The sequence below is a fragment of the Bufo gargarizans genome, chromosome 6 (assembly GCF_014858855.1).
Source record: "Bufo gargarizans isolate SCDJY-AF-19 chromosome 6, ASM1485885v1, whole genome shotgun sequence".
NCBI lineage: Eukaryota > Metazoa > Chordata > Amphibia > Anura > Bufonidae > Bufo > Bufo gargarizans.
Window position 1 is genome coordinate 25,264,267 of NC_058085.1, and position 26,953 is coordinate 25,291,219.

Sequence of the window (26,953 nt, forward strand, 5' to 3'; positions counted from 1 at the left end):
GTGAACGTGCTGGATCCACTGTCGGCCACCCAATTGACTAATGCCTGTACCTGCTCAGGCCTTACCATCCTTAGAACGGCATTGGGCCCCACCATATATCGCTGTAAATTCTGGCGGCTACTGGGACCTGAGGTAGTTGTTACACTAGGACGTGTGGATGTGGCAGAACGGCCACGTCCTCTCCCAGCACCAGAGGGTCCACTAACACCACCACGACCATGTCTACGTCCGCGTCCCTTACTAGATGTTTTCCTCATTGTTATCGTTCACCACAACAACAAAAATATTATTTGGCCCAATGTATTGTATTCAAATTCAGCTGAATATAAATTTGAGGCCTAGTATTTAGGCGCTGGGTGACCGGTATAGATTTACTGACAGAATTAGACTTGGAAATGCACAGTAGCGTGTGTGTGAAGTTATTCTGAATGACCCTATGTGCACCTTGAATATTATACAGGTCCTTCTCAAAAAATTTGCATATTGTGATAAAGTTCATTATTTTCTGTAATGTACTGATAAACATTAGACTTTCATATATTTTAGATTCATTACACACCAACTGAAGTAGTTCAAGCCTTTTATTGTTTTAATATTGATGATTTTGGCATACAGCTCATGAAAACCCCAAATTCCTATCTCAAAAAATTAGCATATCATGAAAAGGTTCTCTAAACGAGCTATTAACCTAATCATCTGAATAAACTAATTACCTCTAAACACCTGCAAAAGATTCCTGAGGCTTTTAAAAACTCCCAGCCTGGTTCATTACTCAAAACCGCAATCATGGGTAAGACTGCCGTCCTGACTGCTGTCCAGAAGGCCATCATTGACACCCTCAAGCAAGAGGGTAAGACACAGAAAGAAATTTCTGAACGAATAGGCTGTTCCCAGAGTGCTGTAGCAAGGCACCTCAGTGGGAAGTCTGTTGGAAGGAAAAAGTGTTGCAGAAAACGCTGCACAACGAGAAGAGGTGACCGGACCCTGAGGAAGATTGTGGAGAAGGACCGATTCCAGACCTTGGGGGACCTGCGGAAGCAGTGGACTGAGTCTGGAGTAGAAACATCCAGAGCCACCGTGTACAGGCGTGTGCAGGAAATGGGCTACAGGTGCCGCATTCCCCAGGTCAAGCCACTTTTGAACCAGAAACAGCGGCAGAAGCGCCTGACGTGGGCTACAGAGAAGCAGCACTGGACTGTTGCATGTCATTCGGAAATCAAGGTGCCAGAGTCTGGAGGAAGACTGGGGAGAGGGAAATGCCAAAATGCCTGAAGTCCAGTGTCAAGTACCCACAGTCAGTGATGGTCTGGGGTGCCATGTCAGCTGCTGGTGTTGGTCCACTGTGTTTTATCAAGGGCAGGGTCAATGCAGCTAGCTATCAGGAGATTTTGGAGCACTTCATGCTTCCATCTGCTGAAAAGCTTTATGGAGATGAAGATGTCATTTTTCAGCACGACCTGGCACCTGCTCACAGTGCCCAAACCACTGGTAAATGGTTTACTGACCATGGTATTACTGTGCTCAATTGGCCTGCCAACTCTCCTGACCTGAACCCCATAGAGAATCTGTGGGATATTGGGAAGAGAAAGTTGAGAGACGCAAGACCCAACACTCTAGATGAGCTTAAGGCCGCTATCGAAGCATCCTGGGCCTCCATAACACCTCAGCAGTGCCACAGGCTGATTGCCTCCATGCCACGCCGCATTGAAGCAGTCATTTCTGCAAAAGGATTCCCGACCAAGTATTGAGTGCATAACTGAACATAATTATTTGAAGGTTGACTTTTTTTGTATTAAAAACACTTTTCTTTTATTGGTTGGATAAAATATGCTAATTTTGTGAGATAGGAATTTTGGGTTTTCATGAGCTGTATGCCAAAATCATCAATATTAAAACAATAAAAGGCTTGAACTACTTTAGTTGGTGTGTAATGAATCTAAAATATATGAAAGTCTAATGTTTATCAGTACATTACAGAAAATAATGAACTTTATCACAATATGCAATTTTTTTTAGAAGGACCTGTATACCCTTTTAGGGATAGATTTCAAATAGCTCCGATACAGCAGAAACCACTAAATTATGAAATTGCTAAATTGGGAATTGTATTTCAACCCAGAACAAAAAATGTGTTTTGACGGACACTAAATAACTTGCCCAGCCAGAACAGTACAGCGGTAACGACAGATTTAGCGGGATATAAATTTGAGGCCTAGTATTTAGGCGCTGGGTGACCGGTATGGATTTACTGCACTTGGTGTGACAGCTTGACCAACCACACTACTGAGGGTTAAATGCACTTGGTGACGGGCGCAGCTTGCCCCTGATGTAGTATATGGCCAAAAAATGAGCAGACTATTGCTGGTTAAATGCACTTGGTGTGACAGCTTGACCAACCACACTACTGAGGGTTAAATGCACTTGGTGACGGGCGCAGCTTGCCCCTGATGTAGTATATGGCCAAAAAATAAACAGACTATTGCTGGTTAAATGCACTTGGTGTGACAGCTTCACCCTGATGTAGGCTTTAGCCAAAAAACAACCACACCATTGAGGGTTAAATGCACTTGGTCGCAGCTTGTGCTGGCACACCACAAGACACAAAATGGCCGCCGATCACCCCAGAAAAAAGTGACTGACAAACGGTCTGGGCAGCCTAAAAACAGTGAGCAATTGAGTATCAGCAGCTCAATGATCCACAGCTCCAGATCGATCAATTAATCAAGTCCTTTGGAGGAGTTAATCTGCCTAATCTCGCCCTACTGTCGCAGCCGCAACCTCTCCCTACGCTAATCAGAGCAGAGTGACGGGCGGCGCTATGTGACTCCAGCTTAAATAGAGGCTGGGTCACATGGTGCTCTGGCCAATCACAGCCATGCCAATAGTAGGCATGGCTGTGACGGCCTCTTGGGGCAAGTAGTATGACGCTTGTTGATTGGCTGCTTTGCAGCCTTTCAAAAGGCGCCAAGAAAGCGTCACAAAAGCGCCAAGAAAGCGACGAACACCGAACCCGGACTTTTACGAAAATGTCCGGGTTCGGGTCCGTGTCACGGACACCCCAAAATTCGGTACGAACCCGAACTATACAGTTCGAGTTCGCTCATCCCTAGTCTCGAAGATTCTGCTTATACAAATAATAAAAAAATTTATATATTGTGCAATGTGGGAATAATGATATTATTATTATTGATGAGTATGTATGAAAGTATAAAGGAACAAACATAAATCTCACATACGGAGAGACTTGTGCAAAATAACAATTACGCCTAATAATAAAGTTACTCCCAAGACCATTTGGTAACTAAGCCACAAATTCCTATCCCTCTACAGTACAGTGTAGTTACTATACAGAGGTCTTCTCATGTCTCTCCAGCAGGGTGGATTTGATTTAAATCCTAGTTTTCTACATAAAGACTAATTCTTGCTGAATAACTTATAATATGCAAGTAGATGAAGATTTCTAGAATAACAACTTTTCATATTAGTTTGATTAGGTTGATTCTTTATTCCTAGGTTTGTAGAAGTTAGGATTAAGGTCTTTTTCTCAACTCTGTTCATGTTATAACATTTTTGCTGTGAAGAAGAGGCATGTGATCTCTGCTGAGTCCAATTCAGTTTTGAGAACTGCAAAAGTAAACCAAGCATCTGTGATAATATCTTGTAGGCAGAGAAACTGCCCTATAATCTTACAAAAACCTCTGGAAGAGCATGACATTGTGAATGGATTAATGGAATTTATTTACCAAAGAAATGTAACATATACAGCCTTATTCTACATCATTTAAAAAACTAATCTTTATTTCATGACGGAATAACCTTTGTATGGTAATATATTTTCCTCAAAAAGCATTTTATATAAAAAAAAAAAAAAACAGATTTAAATAAAAAAAATCTTATATTTTTTTTTTAAATCATTGATTTTTATCCACCCCGCTCTCCAGTCCCGGTCTTTGCTCTGGCCCCTCCAGGTTTCCTCTTCTGTAGCACTTTTCTTTTCTCTTCTCCTTCTCTCTTCTGCCTCTTCGCTTCTTCCTTCCTTCCTAACAGCCAGTCCTAGCATTGTCTAGAATATGGCTTGGACTTGTATCCATGGATCCGTAAAAAATCATGCGGATGTCTGAATGGAGCCTTACAGGGGGGGTGATCAGTGACAGGGGGGTGATCACCCTGATCACCCCCTGTCATTGATAACCCCCCTGTAAGGCTCCATTCAGACGTCCGCATGTGTTTTGTGGATCCGATCCATGTATCCATGGATCCGTAAAAAATCATGCGGATGTCTGAATGGAGCCTGACAGGGGGGTGATCACCCTGATCACCCCCCTGTCATTGATAACCCCCCTGTAAGGCTCCATTCAGACGTCCGCATGTGTTTTGTGGATCCGATCCATGGATCCGTAAAAAATCATGCGGATGTCTGAATGGAGCCTTACAGGGGGGGTGATCAGTGACAGGGGGGTGATCAATGACAGGGGGGTGATCAGGGAGTCTATATGGGTGATCACCCCCCTGTCATTGATCACCCCCCCCAGACATTTTTTTTGGCACAAGTTAGCGGATTTTTTTTGTTTGTTTTTGTTTTTTCTTACTAAGTCTCATATTCTACTAACTTGTGTCAAAAAATAAAATCTCACATGAACTCGCCATACCCCTCACGGAATCCAAATGCGTAAACATTTTTAGACATTTATATTCCAGACTTCTTCTCACGCTTTAGGGCCCCTAAAAAGCCAGGGCAGTATAAATACCCCACATGTGACCCCATTTCGGAAAGAAGACACCCCAAGGTATTCCGTGAGGGGCATATTGAGTCCATGAAAGATTGAAATTTTTGTCCTAAGTTAGCGGAAAGTGAGACTTTGTGAGAAAAAAATCAATTTCCGCTAACTTATGCAAAAAATAAAAAATTTCTAGGAACTCGCCATGCCCCTCATTGAATACCTTGGGGTGTCTTCTTTCCAAATTGGGGTCACATGTGGGGTATTTATACTGCCCTGGCTTTTTAGAGGCCCGAAAGTGTGAGAAGAAGTCTGGGATCCAAATGTCTAAAAATGCCCTCCTAAAAGGAATTTGGGCCCCTTTGCGCATCTAGGCTGCAAAAAAGTGTCACACATCTGGTATCGCCGTACTCAGGAGAAGTTGGGGAATGTGTTTTGGGGTGTCATTTTACATATACCCATGCTGGGTGAGAAAAATATCTTGGTCAAATGCCAACTTTATATAAAAAAAATAGGAAAAGTTGTCTTTTGCCAAGATATTTCTCTCACCCAGCATGGTTAAATGTAAAATGACACCCCAAAACACATTCCCCAACTTCTCCTGAGTACGGCAATACCAGATGTGTGACACTTTTTTGCAGCCAAGGTGGGCAAAGGGGCACATATTCCAAAGTGCACCTTTCGGATTTCACAGGCCATTTTTACACATTTTGATTGCAAGGTACTTCTTACACATTTGGGCCCCTAAATTGCCAGGGCAGTATAACTACGCCACAAGTGACCCCATTTTGGAAAGAAGACACCCCAAGGTATTCCGTGAGGGGCACGGCGAGTTCCTAGAATTTTTTATTTTTTGTCACAAGTTAGCGGAAAATGATGATTTTTTTATTTTTATTTTTTTCCTTACAAAGTCTCATATTCCACTAACTTGCGACAAAAAATAAAAGATTCTAGGAACTCGCCATGCCCCTCACGGAATACCTTGGGGTGTCTTCTTTCCAAAATGGGGTCACTTGTGGCGTAGTTATACTGCCCTGGCAATTTAGGGGCCCAAATGTGTAAGAAGTACCTTGCAATCAAAATGTGTAAAAAATGACCGGTGAAATCCAAAAGGTGCACTTTGGAATATGTGCCCCTTTGCCCACCTTGGCAGCAAAAAAGTGTGACACATCTGGTATCGCCGTACTCAGGAGAAGTTGGGGAATGTGCTTTGGGGTGTCATTTTACATATACCCATGCTGGGTGAGAAAAATATCTTGGTCAAATGCCAACTTTGTATAAAAAAATGGGAAAAGTTGTCTTTTGCCAAGATATTTCTCTCATCCAGCATGGGTATATGTAAAATGACACCCCAAAACACATTCCCCAACTTCTCCTGAGTACGGCGATACCAGATGTGTGACACTTTTTTGATGCCAAGGTGGGCAAAGGGGCACATATTCCAAAGTGCACCTTTCAGATTTTGCAGGCCATTTTTTACAGATTTTGATTGCAAAGTACTTCTCACACATATGGGCCCCTAAATTGCCAGGGCAGTATAACTACGCCACAAGTGACCCCATTTTGGAAAGAAGACACCCCAAGGTATTCCATGAGGGGCATGGCGAGTTCCTAGAATCTTTTATTTTTTGTTGCAAGTTAGTGGAATATGAGACTTTGTAAGGAAAAAAGAAAAAAAAAGAAAAATCATCATTTTCCGCTAACTTGTGACAAAAAAAAAAATATTCTAGGAACTCGCCGTGCCCCTCACGGAATACCTTGGGGTGTCTTCTTTCCAAAATGGGGTCACTTGTGGCGTAGTTATACTGCCCTGGCAATTTAGGGGCCCAAATGTGTGAGAAGTACCTTGCAATCAAAATGTGTAAAAAATGGCCTGCAAAATCTGAAAGGTGCACTTTGGAATATGTGCCCCTTTGCCCACCTTGACAGCAAAAAAGTGTGACACATGTGGTATCGCCGTACTCAGGAGAAGTTGGGGAATGTGTTTTGGGGTGTCATTTTACATATACCCATGCTGGATGAGAGAAATATCTTGGCAAAAGACAACTTTTCCCATTTTTTTATACAAAGTTGGCATTTGACCAAGATATTTTTCTCACCCAGCATGGGTATATGTAAAATGACACCCCAAAACACATTCCCCAACTTCTCCTGAGTACGGCGATACCAGATGTGTGACACTTTTTTGCTGCCAAGGTGGGCAAAGGGGCACATATTCCAAAGTGCACCTTTCGGATTTCACCGGTCATTTTTTACACATTTTGATTGCAAAGTTCTTCTCACACATTTGGGCCCCTAAATTGCCAGGGCAGTAGAACTACCCCACAAGTGACCCCATTTTGGAAAGAAGACACCCCAAGGTATTCCGTGAGGGGCATGGCGAGTTCCTAGAATTTTTTATTTTTTGTCGCAAGTTAGTGGAATATGAGACTTTGTAAGAAAAAATAAAAAAATAAAAATCATCATCATTTTCCGCTAACTTGTGACAAAAAATAAAAAGTTCTATGAACTCACTATGCCCATCAGCGAATACCTTAGGGTGTCTACTTTCCGAAATGGGGTCATTTGTGGGGGTTTTCTACTGTTTGGGCATTGTAGAACCTCAGGAAACATGACAGGTGCTCAGAAAGTCAGAGCTGTTTCAAAAAGCGGAAATTCACATTTTTGTACCATAGTTTGTAAATGCTATAACTTTTACCCAAACCATTTTTTTTTTGCCCAAACATTTTTTTTTTATCAAAGACATGTAGAACAATAAATTTGGCAAAAAATGTATATATGGATGTCGTTTTTTTTGCAAAATTTTACAGCTGAAAGTGAAAAATGTCATTTTTTTGCAAAAAAATCGTTACATTTTGATTAATAACAAAAAAAGTAAAAATGTCAGCAGCAATAAAATACCACCAAATGAAAGCTCCATTAGTGAGAAGAAAAGGAGGTAAAATTCATTTGGGTGGTAAGTTGCATGACCGAGCGATAAACGGTGAAAGGAGTGTAGTGCCGAAGTGTAAAAAGTGCTCTGGTCATGAAGGGGGTTTCACCTAGCGGGGCTGAAGTGGTTAAACCCTTAGTGACCACCCTAAGGGGCCTTAGGATGTGATGCTACTTTACTTGCAGCGGGGAGTGGGGGCCTGGCTCTAACAGCCCGGACTGGCAGGAGTGCTTATCCGGGCTGTTTAACACTTTACATGCCACGGGCAGTGGCGCCTGCCGCATGTAAAGTGCTGACTTCCATCGGCACCCCGTAAATGCGATCGCGGAGTGCCAATGTGGGTGAAGGCTGGCTGGGGCCTCGTGTAGGCAAACCTATAAACGAACACTGAGAGTTGATAAGCTATAAAAATAATATTTGTTGGAATCCATGATTCAAAAACATACAGTACGAGATGACAGACTAATGACTAAAGTGCGGTATAACCCTGGGAGAGTTTGGGAAGACAAGTGACGAAAAATGGAGCCTGAGGATAAGAATCTATTGCATGAATCTGAAAAATATGGATATCTTAATCAATGGAGGCAAAAAATGGCATATATAAAAAGTGCAAGCGCAAACCGCGAATGAGCAGGTAAATAGTAGCAGTTCTACAAGTACATATATCATCAATCGTGTAAATAACTGTTTAGTAAAATGCAACAGATATCATGATAAAGTGCATGTGCAAGCCACATATAAGTGGTAGAAGGACATGATAAAATCCTATCAAAGGCTCAACAATGATTATGGATGCAATGTAAGCGTAAAAAGTCATATACCGTAATTTAAAGTAGTGTCTCCACAGGAGGACCGCACACCCAAAGGCCAGCCTTAAGTAATTTCCTCTCTGGCGCAGCCTGCTGGTCAATGTCAGAATATCACTGATATTAAAATGCAATGCACTATAGGGAATAGGGATAATGCATTGTATTTTAAAATCCATCAAAAAGCTGTCTGTTATAGTCCCCTTGTGGGACTATTAAGTGGTAAAAAAAACTCATTTATTTAATAAAACAGAATTGCTAATTTTTTTCTTAGTTGCCACCGAAAAAACGTAATAACAAGCGATGGATCTTGGAGGCAGCAATGCAAAAACATTTTTTTCTTTTTTTAAAAAGTTGTAAAACGTAAAATAAAAACTATATGTAGTTGGTATCACTGTAATTGTACTGACCCAGAGAATAAAGATATTATATTTTATTGTAAAAACGTAGTGGCAGTGTTGCTGTTTTTCCCATCTCCCTCACAGAAAGAGTAATAAAATTTGATCAGAAAGTTATGTGTACCCCAAATATGGCGCTATTAAAAACTACAACTTGTCCCGCAAAAACAAGCCCTGATAAAGCTATATAGACGGAAAAATTAAAAAGTTATAGCTCTTGGAACGCGACGATGAAAAAAGGAAGAAAAGCGCTTCGTCAGTAAGGCCCAAAACGGGCTGAACAGTAAGGGGTTAAAGGAGTTGCCTCATCTGAGACAATGGGGGCATATCACTAGGATATGCCTCCTCCATTGTCTAATAGGTGCGGGTCCAACCGATGGGACCCCCACCTATATCTAGAACAGAGCGGGCCAAAGTGGTGGCTGGAGGACTCTGGTCTGGCCACCACCAAGCTCTCTCCCCATAGAAGTGAATGGGATCGCACTGTGCATGACCGGCCACTGTTTCTATTCACTTCTATGGGCCTGACAGAAATAGCCCATCCAGTGCTGCGCATGCACAGTGCACCCTCCGCCTCTTTCGGGGCTCTGTTTAGGAGATAGATGCAGGTCCCAGCAGTCGGTCCCACACCTACCAGACAATAGGGGCATATCCTAGTGAACTGACCCCATTCTCTCAGATGAGACAACCATTTTAATATAAATGCATGAAAAAAAAAGGAAGCTGTTATGGTGTGGGCCATGCAGTTTTGTTTACTTGAGAGTGACAGGACTGAGATTAGAAGAGACCTCGGTGTGCACAGTGTCCTAGCTGCAGTGATGATGTTCGGGTCACAGGATTACTCTTTGGCGCTATATGTAGTTGTGTAATCGGGAAAGGCTGCAGGATAAGGCTACATTCACACAACAGTGAAAAATTGCACACAGCTGTTTTTAGAATGAATTGAAGTCAATGGCGCTATTCACATTTTCTTTTAAGGCGACTGAATAGAGTTTGTGAAAAATGGGACATGTCCTATTTGTGGCCGTTTTCTCTGCCAGATAGACCCCATGTAAATCAATGGGACTGTTTTTATTGGCCATTTAGACAGGAGTGCATCCCTGTTATGGCCGTTTAAAATGGGTACACTAGTGGAAAATGGTAAATAAAAATAAATTGCCTTATCCGCTTGCACACACAGAGGCAGTCTCTCTTGGTGCTGAAGGATCTGTGCTACCAACGTGATGACATCACCATGCTCTCCAGCATTATTGCTTAGTAGCGCATGGTGACATCATCTTACTGAGAGTGTAGGTTCTTTAGCACCAAATGAAGAGCGACTGTCTCTGCGCTTGCAAGTGGATGATTAATTATTACTGATGGGGGCCACCCTGGGGAACATTATTACTAACTGGGGCCTCTATGCAAGACATTATGTATCTGCGCTTTCCTTAACTTTAAATCTGCGAAATATACTTGTACATGCCCTCATTATCTCCCGCCTAGACTACTGCAACATTCTCCTCTGTGGCCTTCCATCCAGCACTCTCGCACCCCTCCAATCTCTCCTCAACTCTGCTGCCCGACTAATCCACCTCTCACCTTATTACTCCTCTGCCTCTCCCCTTTGCCAATCCCTTCACTGGCTCCCCATTGCCCAACGAATTCACTTCAAAGTACTTACAAATACATACAAGGCCATCCATAACCTGTCCCCTCCCTACATCTCCGAGCTACTTTCCTGATACACCCCCACACGCACTCTCCGATCCTCACAAAACCTCCTTCTCTCCTCTCCTCTTATTGCCTCTTCCCACAATCGACTCCAGGATTTCTCCCGTGCATCCCCCATACTCTGGAACTCGCTACCCCAACATATCAGACTCTCACCTACAGTGGAATCCTTCAAAAGAAACCTGAAAACCCACCTCTTCAGACAAGCCTACAACCAGTGACCCTGCTGCCTCTATACCGCCATGACCAACTCAACCCGCACCTACTGTGTCCTTCTCCCATACCATGTAGATTGTAAGCCCTCACGGGCACGGGCCTCTCTCCTTCTGTACCAGTTTGTAACTCATCTTGTTTATGATTAGTACAATTGTCTGTATTATGTATGTGCACCGCTTATCATATGTACAGCGCTATGGAATGAATGGCACTATAATAAATAATAATACTGCAGGGGTTGGTAATTAAATTTAAAAAAAGCTAATAAAAATCATCTAAATCATCCTCAAATAATGGCTGTTAAAAATGAATGCAAAACATCCAGACGACCAAGAAAGGGATGCGAAAAATGGTTATGAAAAACTGTGTGTCCGTTTTTTAGGGCTTTTTTGTAGCCTTAAGAGCTCATACAAAAAAAATCTCACTACTGAACACCAGATATTTGCCTGCTGCTGTGAAGAGCATGATGTGTCAGGGGGCACACAAAGGGGGCATAACTACTGTGTGGGGGCACTTAGGGGGCATAACTACTGTTTGGAGACCTCAAGACATTCTACTAGGAGTGGGCACTTAGGGAGCATCAGGACTGTGAAGAGGGCACTAAGGGGGAATTCCACTCTGAAAGGGACACTAATGGGAGATAACTTTTGTGTGGGGCACTAAGGGGGGATTTGTCGCCTCTTGTCCAGCGCTAGGAAATGTTTTATTTATATATCTTTGAAATGACTGACTGGCTGGGGGTCGCAGGGAAGTTGCTCAATGTGGGAGCCAGCGTTTTCTAGTTATGCCCCTCGGTCTACTATTAGATTGTGGTCTGTTTGGCCACCACTTTTTGTGTGCCATGTCTTGTACTTTCTGTGGATTTTTATATGGAAAAGTTATAAAGCTTCAATACAATTTTAATGTTATTCATCAATAATAAAATGTGTTTTATTCTTGGCAGATGACTGTACCAGGAACTTAGAGAAACATCTGGTATCTTCAAATTTTAAAGTAGATGATTGTGTTATCACACAAGATACTTTTGAAGAGCATGCCAATATGCAAGATATACCCTCATCCAATCACAGCAAGAATGCATTGTTTAAATCTTTTAAACAGGCCCAATCTTCTGATTCATCACAGACTGTAACACAGAATAAAAGTCACGTAAATAAGAAGCCATTTTCATGTTCAGAATGTGGAAAATGTTTTAACAAGAATTCATATCTTCTTCTACATCAGAGAATTCACACAGGAGAGAAGCCATTTTCTTGTTCAGAATGTGGGAAATGTTTCAACCGTAAACCAGGTCTTGTTATACATCAGAGAATTCACACAGGAGAGAAGCCATTTTCATGTTCAGAATGTGGAAAATGTTTTTACCAGAAATCACTTCTTGTTACACATCAGAGAAAACACACAGGAGAGAGGCCATTTTCATGTTCAGAATGTGGGAAATGTTTCAACCGTAAACCAGATCTTGTTATACATCAGAGAATTCACACAGGAGAGAAGCCATTTTCATGTTCAGAATGTGAGAAATGTTTTTACAAAAATTCACATCTTCTTTTCCATCACAGAAATCACACAGGAGAAAGGCCATTTTCATGTTCAGAATGTGGGAAATGTTTTAAGAGTAAATCAGGATTTGTTATACATCAGAGAGATCACACAGGAGAGAAGCCATTTTCATGTTCAGAATGTGGAAAATGTTTTAAGAGTAAATCAGGATTTGTTATACATCAGAGAAATCACACGGGGGAGAAGCCATTTTCATGTTCAGAATGTGGGAAATGTTTTAACCAGAAATCAGTTCTTGTTCAACATCAGAGAAATCACACAGGGGATAAGCCATTTTCATGTTCAGAATGTGGAAAATGTTTTAACCATAAATCACTTCTTGTTGCACATCAGAGAATTCACACAGGGGAGAAGCCATTTTCATGTTTAGAATGTGGAAAATGTTTTAACCAGAAATCTGAATTTGTTATACATCAGAGAAGTCACACAGGGGAGAAGCCATTTTCATGTTCAGAATGTGGGAAATGTTTTAACCGTAAATCATATCTTGTTCAACATCAGAGAAATCACACAGGGGAGAAGCCATTTTCATGTTCAGAATGTGAAAAATGTTTTAGCCATAAATCAGATCTTGTTATACATCAGAGAATTCACACAGGGGAGAAGCCATTTTCATGTTCAGATTGTGGGAAATGTTTTAACAGTAAATTAGGTCTTGATAGACATCAGAGAATTCACACAGGGGAGAAGCCATTTTCATGTTCAGAATGTGGGAAATGTTTTAACAGAAATTCAGTTCTTGTTGTACATCAGAGAATTCACACAGGGGAGAAGCCATTTTCATGTTCAGAATGTGGGAAATGTTTTAACAGTAAATTAGGTCTTGATAGACATCAGAGAATTCACACAGGGGAGAAGCCATTTTCATGTTCAGAATGTGATATGTGTTTCAACCATAAAGCATCTCTTGTTAATCATCACAATACCCACATATAAGAGAAGCCATCGTCATGCTTAGCCTGTTAGTGACCTCCCTTATGAGTTTTATAGTGGTCACTAACTGGCTTTATTCCTTCAGATACTCCTTTTTACAGAGAGATAAAACAACGCCTTGCTTTCAGTTACCAGTGGTAACTGAGGGCTTGGAGTGATGATTGGGACTAGAGTAGAGCGGACACCGGGGTGTTTCGGGTTAGACGGGTTCGGCCGAACTTCACAAAAAAGTTTGAGTTCGGGACCCGAACTTGACCCCTAACCCGAACCCCACTGAAGTCATTGGGGACCCGAACTTTTGAGCACTAAAATGGCTGTAAAAATGTCTTGGAAAGGGCTAAAGGGCTGTCAATGGCATCAAAATGTGGTTAAGAGCATGGCAAGTGCTCTGCAAACAAATGTGGATAGGGAAATCACTTTAAAATACATAAAATATGTAAAAATCCAAAAATTCTAATCTTGATCTAGGAGGACGAGGTCCATATGAAGTAGGTGGTTGAGGAGGCGGTGGATGTGGAAGTGGAGGAGGTAGCCTACACTGCTTTTTGGTTTTAAATTTATTTTTTAAATTAGGGTACACCCCAAAACATTGGGAAATATAGCCTGTGATAACGCCCCCTGCCGTGCTAAACACACGTTCAGACAATACACTGGCTGCAGGGCAGGCCAGCAACCTCCAAGGGGTAAAGGGCAAGCTCAGGCCATGTGCCCAATTTGGAGACCCAGAAGTTGCAGGGGATGACCCCTGTCAGTCAGTTCGTGTGTAGGCGTGTGCACGTCTTCGTGATATTCACCTACCATTGTGATCATGGGTGGCGGGAAATAATAGAAGAATATAACCCCTGTATATAAAGGGTGTATCTCACACGCCCTGACCCGCACTAGGCCGCAATTACATTTGTTTGCCCAAAATGGCCGTATTTCAAATAACTGAATATAACCCCTGTATACAAAGGGTTTTCTCACACCCTGACCCACACTAGGCCGCAATGAAAGATTTGTGCCCAAAATGGCTGTATTTCAAATACCTGAAAAGAACCCCTGTATATAAAGGGTGTATCTCACACGCCCTGATCCAGACTAGGCCTCAATTAAATTTGTTTGTTCAAAATGGCTGTATTTCAAATAACTGAATACAACCCCTGTATATAAAGGGTGTTTCTCACACGCCCTGACCCACACTAGGCCGCAATAAAATATTTATGCCCAAAATGCTATACTTCAAATACCAGAATAGAACCACTGTATCTAAAGGGTGTATCTCACAATGACATGCAGCAAAGGTTGAAAAATAAACTTTCTTTCTCCAATCGTGTGTTTGTTTGATGGCTGAATATAACCCTTGAATTTCACACGTGCTGATGCTGCAAGGGCTGTAAAATGGTGTATTTTGGCAAAAAGTGTCTTTTTAAAAACCCAGAAAATTATGGCTGTATTTCTAGCTTAAATTGCACATTGACTAATCCAGATGTTGTATATTGCCAAAAAAGTGTTTTTTTACTAACAGAATATGAAAGCTGTACATATTAAACTTGAATTTCACACTTGCAGATCTGTAAAATAGTGGATTTTAGCAAAAAAAAAAGTGTTTTGAAAACCCCAGAAATTTATGGCTGTATTTCTAGCTTAAATTGCACACTGACTAATCCAGATGTTTTATATTGCCAAAAAAGTGGTTTTTTTTTTTTTACTAACAGAATATGAAAGCTGTATATAACATTTGAATTTCACACGTCCAGATGCAGCACTAATAATCTGGTTGTAAAAAAAAAATCACCCTTGTTTGGCAATATACAACTGGTGCATTTTCAGGATTAGTCAGTGTGTAATTTAAGGTAGAAATATAGCCATCATTTTCTTTTCTTTTTTTAAAAACACCCTTTTTGTGCAAAATACATTATTTTACATCCCGCAAAATAATGTATTTTGCACAAAAAGGGTGTTTTAAAAAAAACAAAACAGAACATTATGGCTTTATTTCTACCTTAAATTGCACACTGACTAATCCTGAAAATGCACCAGATGTTGTATATTGCCAAAAAAGGGTGATTTTTTTTTTTTTACAACCAGATTATTAGTGCAGTTTTCCAAGATTGGGTTTCAATGTCACAACAGCTCAGATGCAGTGCTGGTGCACTGAGCTTGCATAAAATGGCCGCCGCCGCCCACCTAACTAACAGACGGATAAAAGTTATTTATTCTCAGTCACTGGGCTCAGGGCAGGGTAAAAAGATTGTGCCCTGCACCCACACAACTAAATGTATGTTGATTGCTGAGTTAGATTCACATTCTGAACCAAAGATTCTCTCCTATTCTCTCCCTGAAATCACCAGCAGCATCCTCTCCCTACACTAGTAACAGCAGAGTGACGTGCAGCGTTACGTGACTCCAGCTTATATAGAGTCTGGGTCACATGTTGCACTGGCCAATCACAGCCATGCCATTAGTAGGCATGGCTGTGATGGCTTCTAAGTTAAACACTTGTTGATTGTCCTTTTAAAAAGCACCGAACCTGAACTTTTACTGAAATGTTCGGGGTCCAAAAATCCTAAAGTTCGATACGAACCCGAACTTTACGAAATTGGGAGCGATGTGAGAGCTCCCCAAACAAACATGGTCTCCTGTATTAAATGAATATTGGCAATCAAAGGACAGATCTAGTTAAAAGTGAAACTAAGGTGTGTTTTTTATATATATATATATATATATATATATATATATATATATATATATATATACACACATATATATATCTCCTCTAAACACAAATGTTTGGTGAGAGAAAAAAACAAAACAAAAAAAAAACTATTCCACCCTCAGTGCTCCAGACTAAAAAAAATACCTAGTAGCCATTGAAATGAAAAATTTAGGAGCCAAATTAAAAATGTTGTCGCCAAATCGAAACTGAATACAAATTTTGGTATCGTGACAACGCTACACCGATCAGATCGGCGTAAAGTTGTTCACTTTCTTCCTTTTTTTTTTTTATTATTTTATTTTTACAATAATAAACAGTATACAAATATATGGAAAAAAGAAGACAAAATATATTTATCTTCCGTATCTCCCAATATAGTAAAATCCAATTACAGGACAAAATATATAAATATAATACATTCATCTATTAAGACCCGTTAACCTATAGTAATAAGATGTCCATCAAAGTAGTACCAGCCTATTTTCTCCCGTAAACAAGAAGTCTATTCCCAAACCACCCCCCTTCCCAGAGCCTGGGCCACGGCTGTCACAGAGGAGACGGGTACATCCCTCTATGAGGAGGTAAGTTCTAGACTTGACAGCGGCGAATCAATGGATGTCGTATATCTGGACTTCTCCAAAGCATTTGACACTGTACCGCATAAAAGGTTAGTATATAAAATGAGAATGCTCGGACTGGGAGAAAACATCTGTATGTGGGTAAGTAACTGGCTCAATGATAGAAAACAGAGGGTGGTTATTAATGGTACACACTCAGATTGGGTCACTGTCACTAGTGGGGTACCACAGGGGTCAGTATTGGGCCCTATTCTCTTCAATATATTTATTAATGATCTTGTAGAAGGCTTGCATAGTAAAGTATCAATTTTCGCAGATGACACTAAACTGTGTAAAGTAATTTACACTGATGAGGATAGTATACTACTACAGAGGGATCTGGATAGACTGGAGGCTTGGGCAGATAAGTGGCAGATGGGGTTTAACACTGATAAATGTAAGGTTATGCACATGGGAAGGAATAATGCAAGTCACCCGTACATACTAAATGGTAAATCACTCGGTAACACTGACATGGAAAAGGATCTAGGAATTTTAATAAACAGCAAACTAAGCTGCAAAAAACAGTGTCAGGCAGCTGCTGCCAAGGCCAATAAGATAATGGGTTGCATCAGAAGGGGCATAGATTCCCGTGATAAGAACATAGTCCTACCACTTTACAAATCGCTAGTCAGACCACACATGGAGTACTGTGTACAGTTCTGGGCTCCTGTAAACAAGGCACACGTAGCAGAGCTGGAGAGGGTCCAGAGGAGGGCATCTAAAGTAATAACTGGAATGGGGCAACTACAGAACCCTGAAAGATTATCAAAATTAGGGCTATTCACTTTAGAAAAAAGACGACTGAGGGGAGATCTAATTAATATGTATAAATATATCAGGGGTCAGTACAGAGATCTCTCCCATCATCTATTTATTCCCAGGACTGTGACGAGGGGACATCCTCTGCGTCTGGAAGAAAGAAGGTTTGTACACAAACATAGAAGAGGATTCTTTACGGTAAGAGCAGTGAGACTATGGAACTCTCTGCCTGAGGAGGTGGTGATGGGGAGTTCACTAAAGGAATTAAAGAGGGGCCTGGATGTATTTCTGGAGCGTAATAATATTACAGGCTATAGCTACTAGAGAGGGGTCGTTGATCCAGGGAGTTATTCGGATTGCCTGATTGGAGTCGGGAAGGAAGTTTATATTCCCCTAAAGTGGGGAAAATTGGCTTCTACCTCACAGTGTTATTTTTTTTTTTTTTTTTGCCTTCCTCTGGATCAACTTGCGGGATAACAGGCCGAACTGGATGGACAAATGTCTTTTTTCGGCCTTATGTACTACTATCCCATCCTCATTCAGGCAATGTGGAAAAAGAAGAAGTAACGGGAGATACTCATAGATCCATATTTGCCTTTTGTACCAGTGCATGCGAGTACCTGCCACTGTAATTAAGAATGTTGACTGTTGAGTTTAACTTTAGAATTATATGACAGTCAGTTCCACTTCAGTAGTATAGTATACCGCTATATCCGACGGTTCTTCCCTTTGTATTTAATAAGCTCAAATTCTTTAACCCTTTGCATTAGTCTTTCCCATATTTGTATTGTAGGGGCCCTATCAGACATCCAGTTCTGCATAATTACTACCTTGGCCAATAAGAGTCCTTTTAACCACCAAATCTGTTCACTTTTTAGTGCTTTAGGTTTAAATTCCTGGGGGAAAAAGTCTGAGTATAGCGGTTTCAATAGTTACAGGGGGGCTGTTTACAGTTGTTGACCCCATACTCTGATATATCTTTTGCCAGAAAGTCTTAATAAACGGGCAGCTCCATAGCATATGGACATATCCAGCATCATAAAAGGAACATTTCAGGCAGCAGAATTCTTTGCCTTTTTATTTTATACATTTTGGATAGGAGCCCCTGAGTGAGATATAATCGGTGTACTATTTTAAATTGTGTCAACCGATGTTGACGTGAAAGAGAGGACTTCTTAATATTTTGATATATCTCGCGCCATTGTAGTGAATTGATTTTCCCTATATCCACTTCCCATTTATCAACGCTTTTAAATTTAGTAATCGTGCTTAATTCCTTTATTAACCGCCTCCGGACCACCTAATGCAGATCTGCGGTCCGGAGGCGGCAGCTGTGCGCTCAACGACGCATATACGCGCCATCTCGCGATAGCCGAGATTTCCTGTGAACGCGCGCACACAGGATCGGAAGGTAAGCGAGTGGATCTCCAGCCTGCCAGCGGCGACCGTTCGCTGGCAGGCTGGAGATGCGATTTTTTTTAACCCATAACAGGTATATTAGACGCTGTTTTGATAACAGCGTCTAATATACCTGCTACCTGGTTCTCTGGTGGTCCCTTTTGTTTGGATCGACGACCAGAGGACACAGGTAGCTGTGTAAAGTACCAGAAAACACCACTCTACTACACCCCCCCCGTCACTTATTAACCCCTTATGAACCCCTGATCACCCCCCTGTCATTGATCACCCCCCTGTAAGGCTCCATTCAGACGTCCGTATGATTTTTACGGATACATGGATCGGATCCGCAAAACACATACGGACATCTGAATGGAGCCTTACAGGGGGGTGATCACCCATATAGACTTCCTGATCACCCCCCTGTCATTGATCACCCCCCTGTAAGGCTCCATTCAGATGTCCGTATGATTTTTACGGATACATGGATCGGATCTGCAAAACACATACGGACGTCTAAATGAAGCCTTACAGGGGGGTGATCAATGACAGGGGGGTGATCACCCATATAGACTTCCTGATCACCCCCCTGTCATTGATCACCCCCCTGTAAGGCTCCATTCAGACGTCCGTATGATTTTTACGGATCCACGGATACATGGATCGGATCCGCAAAACACATACGGACGTCTGAATGGAGCCTTACAGGGGGGTGATTAATGACAAGGGGGTGATCACCCATATACACTCCCTGATCACCTCAGTCATTGATCACCCCCCTGTAAGGCTCCATTCAGACGTCTGTATGATTTTTACGGATCCACGGATACATAGATCGGATCCGCAAAACGCATACGGACGTCTGAATGGAGCCTTACAGGGGGGTGATCGCCCATATAGACTTCCTGATCACCCCCCTGTAAGGCTCCACTCAGACGTCCGTATGATTTTTACGGATCCACGGATACATGGATCGGATCCGCAAAACGCATATGGACGTCTGAATGGAGCCTGACGGGGGGGGGGGGGTGATCAATGACAGGGGGGACTATATAGACTCCCTGATCACCCCCCTGTCATTGATCACCCCCTGTAAGGCTCCATTCAGACATTTTTTTGGCCCAAGTTAGCGGAAATTGTTTTTTTGGTTTTTCTTACTTAGGCCTCTTTCACACTACAGTATATCCATTTCAGTGTTTTGCTGTCCGTTTTTCACAGATCCGTTGTTCCGTTTTTTGCTTCCGTTGTGGTTCCATTGTTCTGTTCCGTTTTTCCGCATGGCATATACAGTATACAGTAATTACATAGAAAAAATTGGGCTGGGCATAACATTTTCAATAGATGGTTCAGAAAAAACGGAATGGAAACGGAAGACATACGGATGCATTTCCGTATGTGTTCCGTTTTTTTGCGGACCCATTGACTTGAATGGAGCCACGGACCGTGATTTGCGGGCAATAATAGGACATGTTCTATCTCTCAATGGAACGGAAAAATGGAAATACGGAAACGGAATGCATACAGAACAGATTCCGTTTTTTTGCAGAACCATTGAAATGAATGGTTCCGTATACGGACCGTATACGGACCGCAAAAAACGGACCGCAAAACGGAAAAAATAAAACGGTAGTGTGAAAGAGGCCTAAGTCTCATATTCCACTAACTTGTGTCAAAAAATAAAATGTCACATGAACTCACCATACCCCTCACGGAATCCAAATGCGTAACATTTTCTAGACATTTAGATTCCAGACTTCTTCTCACGCTTTAGGGCCCCTAAAATGCCAGGGCAGTATAAATACTCCACATGTGACCCCATTTCGGAAAGAAGACACCCCAAGGTATTCCGTGAGGGGCATATTGAGTCCATGAAAGATTGAAATTTTTGTCCCAATTTAGCGGAAAGGGAGACTTTGTGAGAAAAAAAGAAAAAAAAATCAATTTCCGGTAACTTGTGCCAAAAAAAAAAATTCTATGAACTCGCCATGCCCCTCATTGAATACCTTGGGGTGTCTTCTTTCCAAAATGGGGTCACATGTGGGGTATTTATACCGCCCTGGCATTTTAGGGGCCCGAAAGCGTGAGAAGAAGTCTGGGATCCAAATGTCTAAAAATGCCCTCCTAAAAGGATTTGGGCCGCTTTGCGCATCTAGGCTGCAAAAAAAAGTGTCACACATGTGGTATCGCCGTACTCAGGAGAAGTTGGGGAATGTGTTTTGGGGTGTCATTTTACATATACCCATGCTGGGTGAGAGAAATATCTTGGTCAAATGCCAACTTTGTATAAAAAAATGGGAAAAGTTGTCTTTTGCCAAGATATTTTTCTCACCCAGCATGGGTATATGTAAAATGACACCCCAAAACACATTCCCCAACTTCTCCTGAGTACGGCGATACCAGATGTGTGACACTTTTTTGCCGCCAAGGTGGGCAAAGGGGCACACATTCCAAAGAGCACCTTTAGGATTTCACAGGTCATTTTTTACACATTTTGATTTCAAACTACTTACCTCACATTAGGGCCCCTAGAATGCCAGGGCAGTATAACTACCCCACAAGTGACCCCATTTTGGAAAGAAGACACCCCAAGGTATTCCGTGAGGGGCATGGCGAGTTCCTAGAATTTTTTTTTTGTCACAAGTTAGCGGAATATGATTAATTTTTTATTTTTATTTTTTCTTACAAAGTCTCATATTCCACTAACTTGTGACAAAAAATAAAAAAGTCTAGGAACTCTCCATGCCCCTCACGGAATACCTTGGGGTGTCTTCTTTCCAAAATGGGGTCACTTGTGGGGTAGTTTCACTGCCCTGGCAATTTAGGGGCCCTAATGTGTGCGAAGTAGTTTGAAATCAAAATCTGTAAAAAATGGCCGGTGAAATCCTAATGGTGCTCTTTGGAATGTGGGCCCCTTTGCCCACCTAGGCTGCAAAAAAGTGTCACACATGTGGTATCGCCGTACTCAGGAGAAGTTGGGGAATGTGTTTTGGGGTGTCATTTTACATATACCCATGCTGGGTGAGATAAGTATCTTGGTCAAATGCCAACTTTGTATAAAAAAATGGGAAAAGTTGTCTTTTGCCAAGATATTTCTGTCACCCAGCATGGGTATATGTAAAATGACACCCCAAAACACATTCCCCAACTTCTCCTGAGTATGGCGATACCAGATGTGTGACACTTTTTTGCAGCCTAGGTGGGCAAAGGGGCACACATTCCAAAGAGCACCTTTCGGATTTCACCGGTCATTTTTTACAGATTTTGATTTCAAACTTCTTCTCACGCATCTGGGCCCCTAAAATGCCAGGGCAGTATAAATACCCCACAAGTGACCCCATTTTGGAAAGAAGACTCCCCAAGGTATTTTATGATGGGCATAGTGAGTTCATGGAAGTTTTTATTTTTTGTCACAAGTTAGTGGAATATGAGACTTTGTAAGAAAAAGAAAAAACATCATTTTCCGCTAACTTGTGACAAAAAATAAAAAGTTCTGTGAACTCACTATGCCCATCAGTGAATGCCTTAGGGTGTCTACTTTCCGAAATGGGGTCATTTGTGGGGTGTTTGTACTGTCTGGGCATTGTAGAACCTCAGGAAACATGACAGGTGCTCAGAAAGTCTGAGCTTCTTCAAAAAGGGGAAATTCACATTTTTGTACCATAGTTTGTAAACGCTATAACTTTTACCCAAACCATTTCTTTTTTTATCAAAGACATGTAGAACAATAAATTTAGCGAAAAATGTATATATGGATGTCGTTTTTTTTTTTTGCAAAATTTTACAACTGAAAGTAAAAAATTTCATTTTTTTGCAAAAAAATCGTTAAATTTCGATTAATAACAAAAAAAGTAAAAATGTCAGCAGCAATGAAATACCACCAAATGAAAGCTCTATTAGTGAGAAGAAAAGGAGGTAAAATTCATTTGGGTGGTAAGTTGCATGACCGAGCAATAAACGGTGAAAATAGTGTAGTGCCGAAGTGTAAAAAGTGGCCTGGTCATTAGGGGAGTTGAAGTGGTTAATCTACTATAAATTTGTGAAACTCTAAGTTTCCCAAGTGAATCATAACAAAATTCAAGTAATGTCTGTTCACGTGATATTTGAGTGGTTTTATTTTGTGTATATGCAAGTGCATGCTTAAGTTGGGCATATCTATATTGTTTCAATACAGAGATTGGTGTGTCATGGAATATTTCCCCCATAGGCTTCAATTTTCCTGCAGTGCATATATTAAAAAAAATCGTGATCCCTCTCCGGGTCCAATAGTTATTATCATTTATCGCGAGAAACTCCTTTAATAAGGGGTTATCCCATAGTGGGGTAAACTTTTGGACGTGCATAACCTGTAAAAGAACCTTTGTTTTATTCCAGACTTTCTGCAGCATGTAGCCTATAGGGCAAACACTTTCATCACGACCCAACAACCCGGTCTCTAATGTGCTGAAAATATTCTGTATAGGGCGCTGCTGTTGTCTAATAAGATACGGTATCAGTAAACCATCCCCGGTATTAATGCACCATTGTAGTTGTGAACTTAAATAGTAGCTCTGAAAATGTGGGAGGCCGAGGCCACCATTAATTTCTGCCAAACACAAATACCTTAGCTTAATTCGAACCCTCTTCCTGCCCCATACCAGGTCGTTGATCAATCTATCAATCAAATTGAAGACACTATCATCTATCCAGACGGGGCAGGGGGTGACCACATACAGTATCCAGGGTAACAGAATCATTTTAATCAGTGCAATTCTGTTGATTTGTGAAAGAGGCAGTTTCTGCCAAACCCTAACCCTCTCCTTTATTTTATTTACCAAGGGAGTAATATTTAATTTATTATAGTCTCTAATAGAGCTACCAATCCTTATACCTAAATATTCCAGATGATCTAGTGGAGAAGTAATTTTCACCTTAAGATCATTTTTTGGGGGTACGCGGTTCAGGGGGAGGAGAACGGATTTCAACCAATTTATCTCATACCCAGCCACTTGGCCGAATTCATCTATTGTCTGCATGACACGTGGAACAATTCTCCACCCATCCTTTAAATATAGCAATACATCGTCTGCATACAGACTAATTTTGTCCCCCGCTCCCCTTCCCCCGAAACCCACAATACACTGATCCGCTCTAATTCTACATACCAAAGGTTCCATGAAAATTCCGAACAGTAGAGGGGAAAGAGGGCATCCCTGCCGTGTACCGCGATGCAAACTCACAGGGGAGGATATCACCCCGTTAATATTAATTCTGGCCACAGGATCATTATACAGCCTTTTTACCCATCCAATGAACCTTTGGCCCAAGTTCATTTTGTGCATGGTCTGCCAGAGAAAGGGCCACTCTACCCTGTCAAAGGCCTTAGCGGCATCTAAGGACAGGATGGAGCAGTCCTCTCCCCCCCCCCCCTCTGCACGTTAATCAATGTCCTCCGTATATTCGTCTGAATTTGTCGTCCGGGGATAAATCCTGTCTGGTCTGTGTGTATCAAACCTGCAATTACTTTTTTAAATCTGTTTGCAAGTACTTTGGCAATTATTTTATAATCTGTATTAAGGAGAGCTATCGGACGATAGGCCTCAACATTGTTTCCGTCCCTTCCTTTTTTTTATATATGCCAAATGGGAGCCCATCCGAGCCAGGCACCGTAGACCCTTGATTCCTTATGGCCTCCTGCTATTCACCCACGAGGATAGGGGAATTTAGGAGAGCTGTCTCCGGTTCAGACAGTGCAGGGATCCTAATTTGTTTCAGAAATTCTGCTATATTCGACCCTGAATCGTCTGATTCGGATTGATAAAGGTTATTGTAAAATTTTACAAATTCTCCCTCGATTTCCATTGTTTTAACTAATTTGCAACCTTCACTTGTTAGAATTTGTCTAATCTTTTGGGGTGCCTTTTGATTGGATATTATAGCGGCGAGTAATTTACCTGGAGTACCTCCTTCACAAAAATACTCATATCCTTGGAAGAATAGCCTGTTTTGGGCCTTTTTTGTCATATAATTTATATACTGATCATTTGCTAATTTTAATTTGGCTCGCACCTTTTCATCATTTTGTATTCTACTCACACTTTCCAGTTTTTTTACATTTTCTTCCAGATTTTTCTCCTCTTAAAAAAATTCTGTTTTTTGCCTTTTGATTATTCCAAAGTACAGCCCGCGTATATATGCTTTCATTGCGTCCCACGCATAATGGATATGTGTTGTACCAATATTTACATGCCAAAAATAGGCCAAATCCTTTTTTATCCTATCTGTATCTTTTATAATACTTAATCAATGAGCATTTAATCTAAATGGTCTAATTATGACAGGTTGACCCTCCATTTTGATAGCCAATAACATCGGTGAATGATCCGAAACTCCATGGGTCTCGTATTTCATTTTTGAAGTTAGAACGAGCATTTCACTATTGGCCAGGGCTATATCAATTCTAGACTGGACATTGTATGTTTTACTAAAGCAGGAGAACACTTGTTTGTTCCCATATAGCCATCTCCAAACATCAATTAGCCCTGTTTCCTGACAAAACCCACAAAATAAATGGTGGTTTCCTTGTTTATGCTTTCCAATAGTGGATAGTCTATCCAAGTCTGGGTTGAGTACGCAGTTATAATCTCTGCATACCAGCTCCGGACACTGCTCTCTGCTATAAATAAAGGTAGTCAGCTGATTAAGGACTGTCATAGCAAACGGGGGCGGAATGTATAGGAAGGCTAAAATGCACTTCCTACCATTCCATCGGCAATAGAGAAAGATAAATCTCCCTTCTGTATCAATTAATTGTTCTAAGGGAACATAATCAATGTTCCTATGAACATATACACTAATCCCGCGGGCATATGTTGAAAATCTGGAGTGGAACTGATGGCCCGCCCATTTCTTTATCAGATAGTCTGGAGTCTCTGGTGCAGCGTGTGTCTCCAATAGTGCAACAATTGCAGGAAGATGTCGAGTAATCTGGTCAAAAACTGTAACCCGTTTTATTCTGTTTCCTAGTCCGCGTACATTCCATGTTAGTACTCTATCATTCATTACGTTATGGAACTGTGGAAAAACCATCCGTCTCCCCCAAGTGACAGCCGCAGCCCCGCCCATCCCCATCCCCTACCACCACCCCCACCCCAACCCCCCCCCCCCCCATTTCCCCAATCTGGTTCACTGGTGGATTTCACCCTGTCAACCTCTTACACTACGCCCATCCGCTAATGGGCACCCAACCGTCCCCCACCCCCGCAACCAATCCACCATCTCACCCACCTACTCAGGATACTTGTTTCTAATTATCTACTGAATCCAGCCATTCCAAAGCATCTGGGGCATTGTTGAAAAACATAACTGTGTCCCTATGCACCACTCTTAATTTGGCAGGGTACATCATCGAGTATTTAATATTACACTCTCGCATTCTCTTTTATTATATCATAGTATTCTCTTCGCTTATTTTGCATGTCTCTGGAAAAATCCGGATATATCTGTATATTATTGCCATTATATTCTCCTGGAGCTCCCTCTTACGCCGAAGCACCCAGTTTTTTGAAGGGGATCCTATGGGCACGCTCCACACAGAACATGCCTGAGTCCCCTCCAGCACCAAGTGTCTGTTGTAACCATTTTTGTAGAAATCCAGTTGGGTTATCCCCCTCCGTTCCCTCAGGAAAACCCACTATCCTCAGATTATTTCTGCGTGCTCTATCTTCCAGATCAGTCAATTTCGTGTTGACACGCAAATTTTCCCTCTCCAAACTCGATTTTTTTGACCATCTGGGTCTGTTCTATTTTTGCCTCCGCCAGTCCTGTTTCTACATCCTTGATACTTAACCTAATTTTATTCATATCATCTCTTATCCAGACAATATCAGTTTGTAGAGTCTTGACTATAGTGGAAATGTCTGTGATAGTTTCACTTATGGTCTGTACTGCCCCCAGTATATTTGCCAATTTGTTATATATAGTGTCCAGCCTATCTGCATCTAGCACCCCCAGTTTATACACTGCGGGGTCTACCTGCAGAGGCTGGTCTATCAGTCCTTCCACAATCTCTGCAACCTTCTTTCCACCTCTGGGTTTTGAAACTGGAGATCTCAAATATTTGTCCATTTTCCCCTGTGGGCTATTTCCAGTGCCAACTTTAGGTGACCCAGTGCCCCCAGATTTTCTAGTATATTTTGGAGGAATATTGTTGGCAACTAACTA

The 26,953-nt window shown here is 41.6% G+C and overlaps 1 pseudogene; it reads left to right on the forward strand.

The window, feature by feature from the left end:
* The window catches only part of LOC122940393, a 459,251-nt pseudogene that overhangs the window by 262,693 nt on the left and 169,605 nt on the right, over positions 1 to 26,953 (forward strand).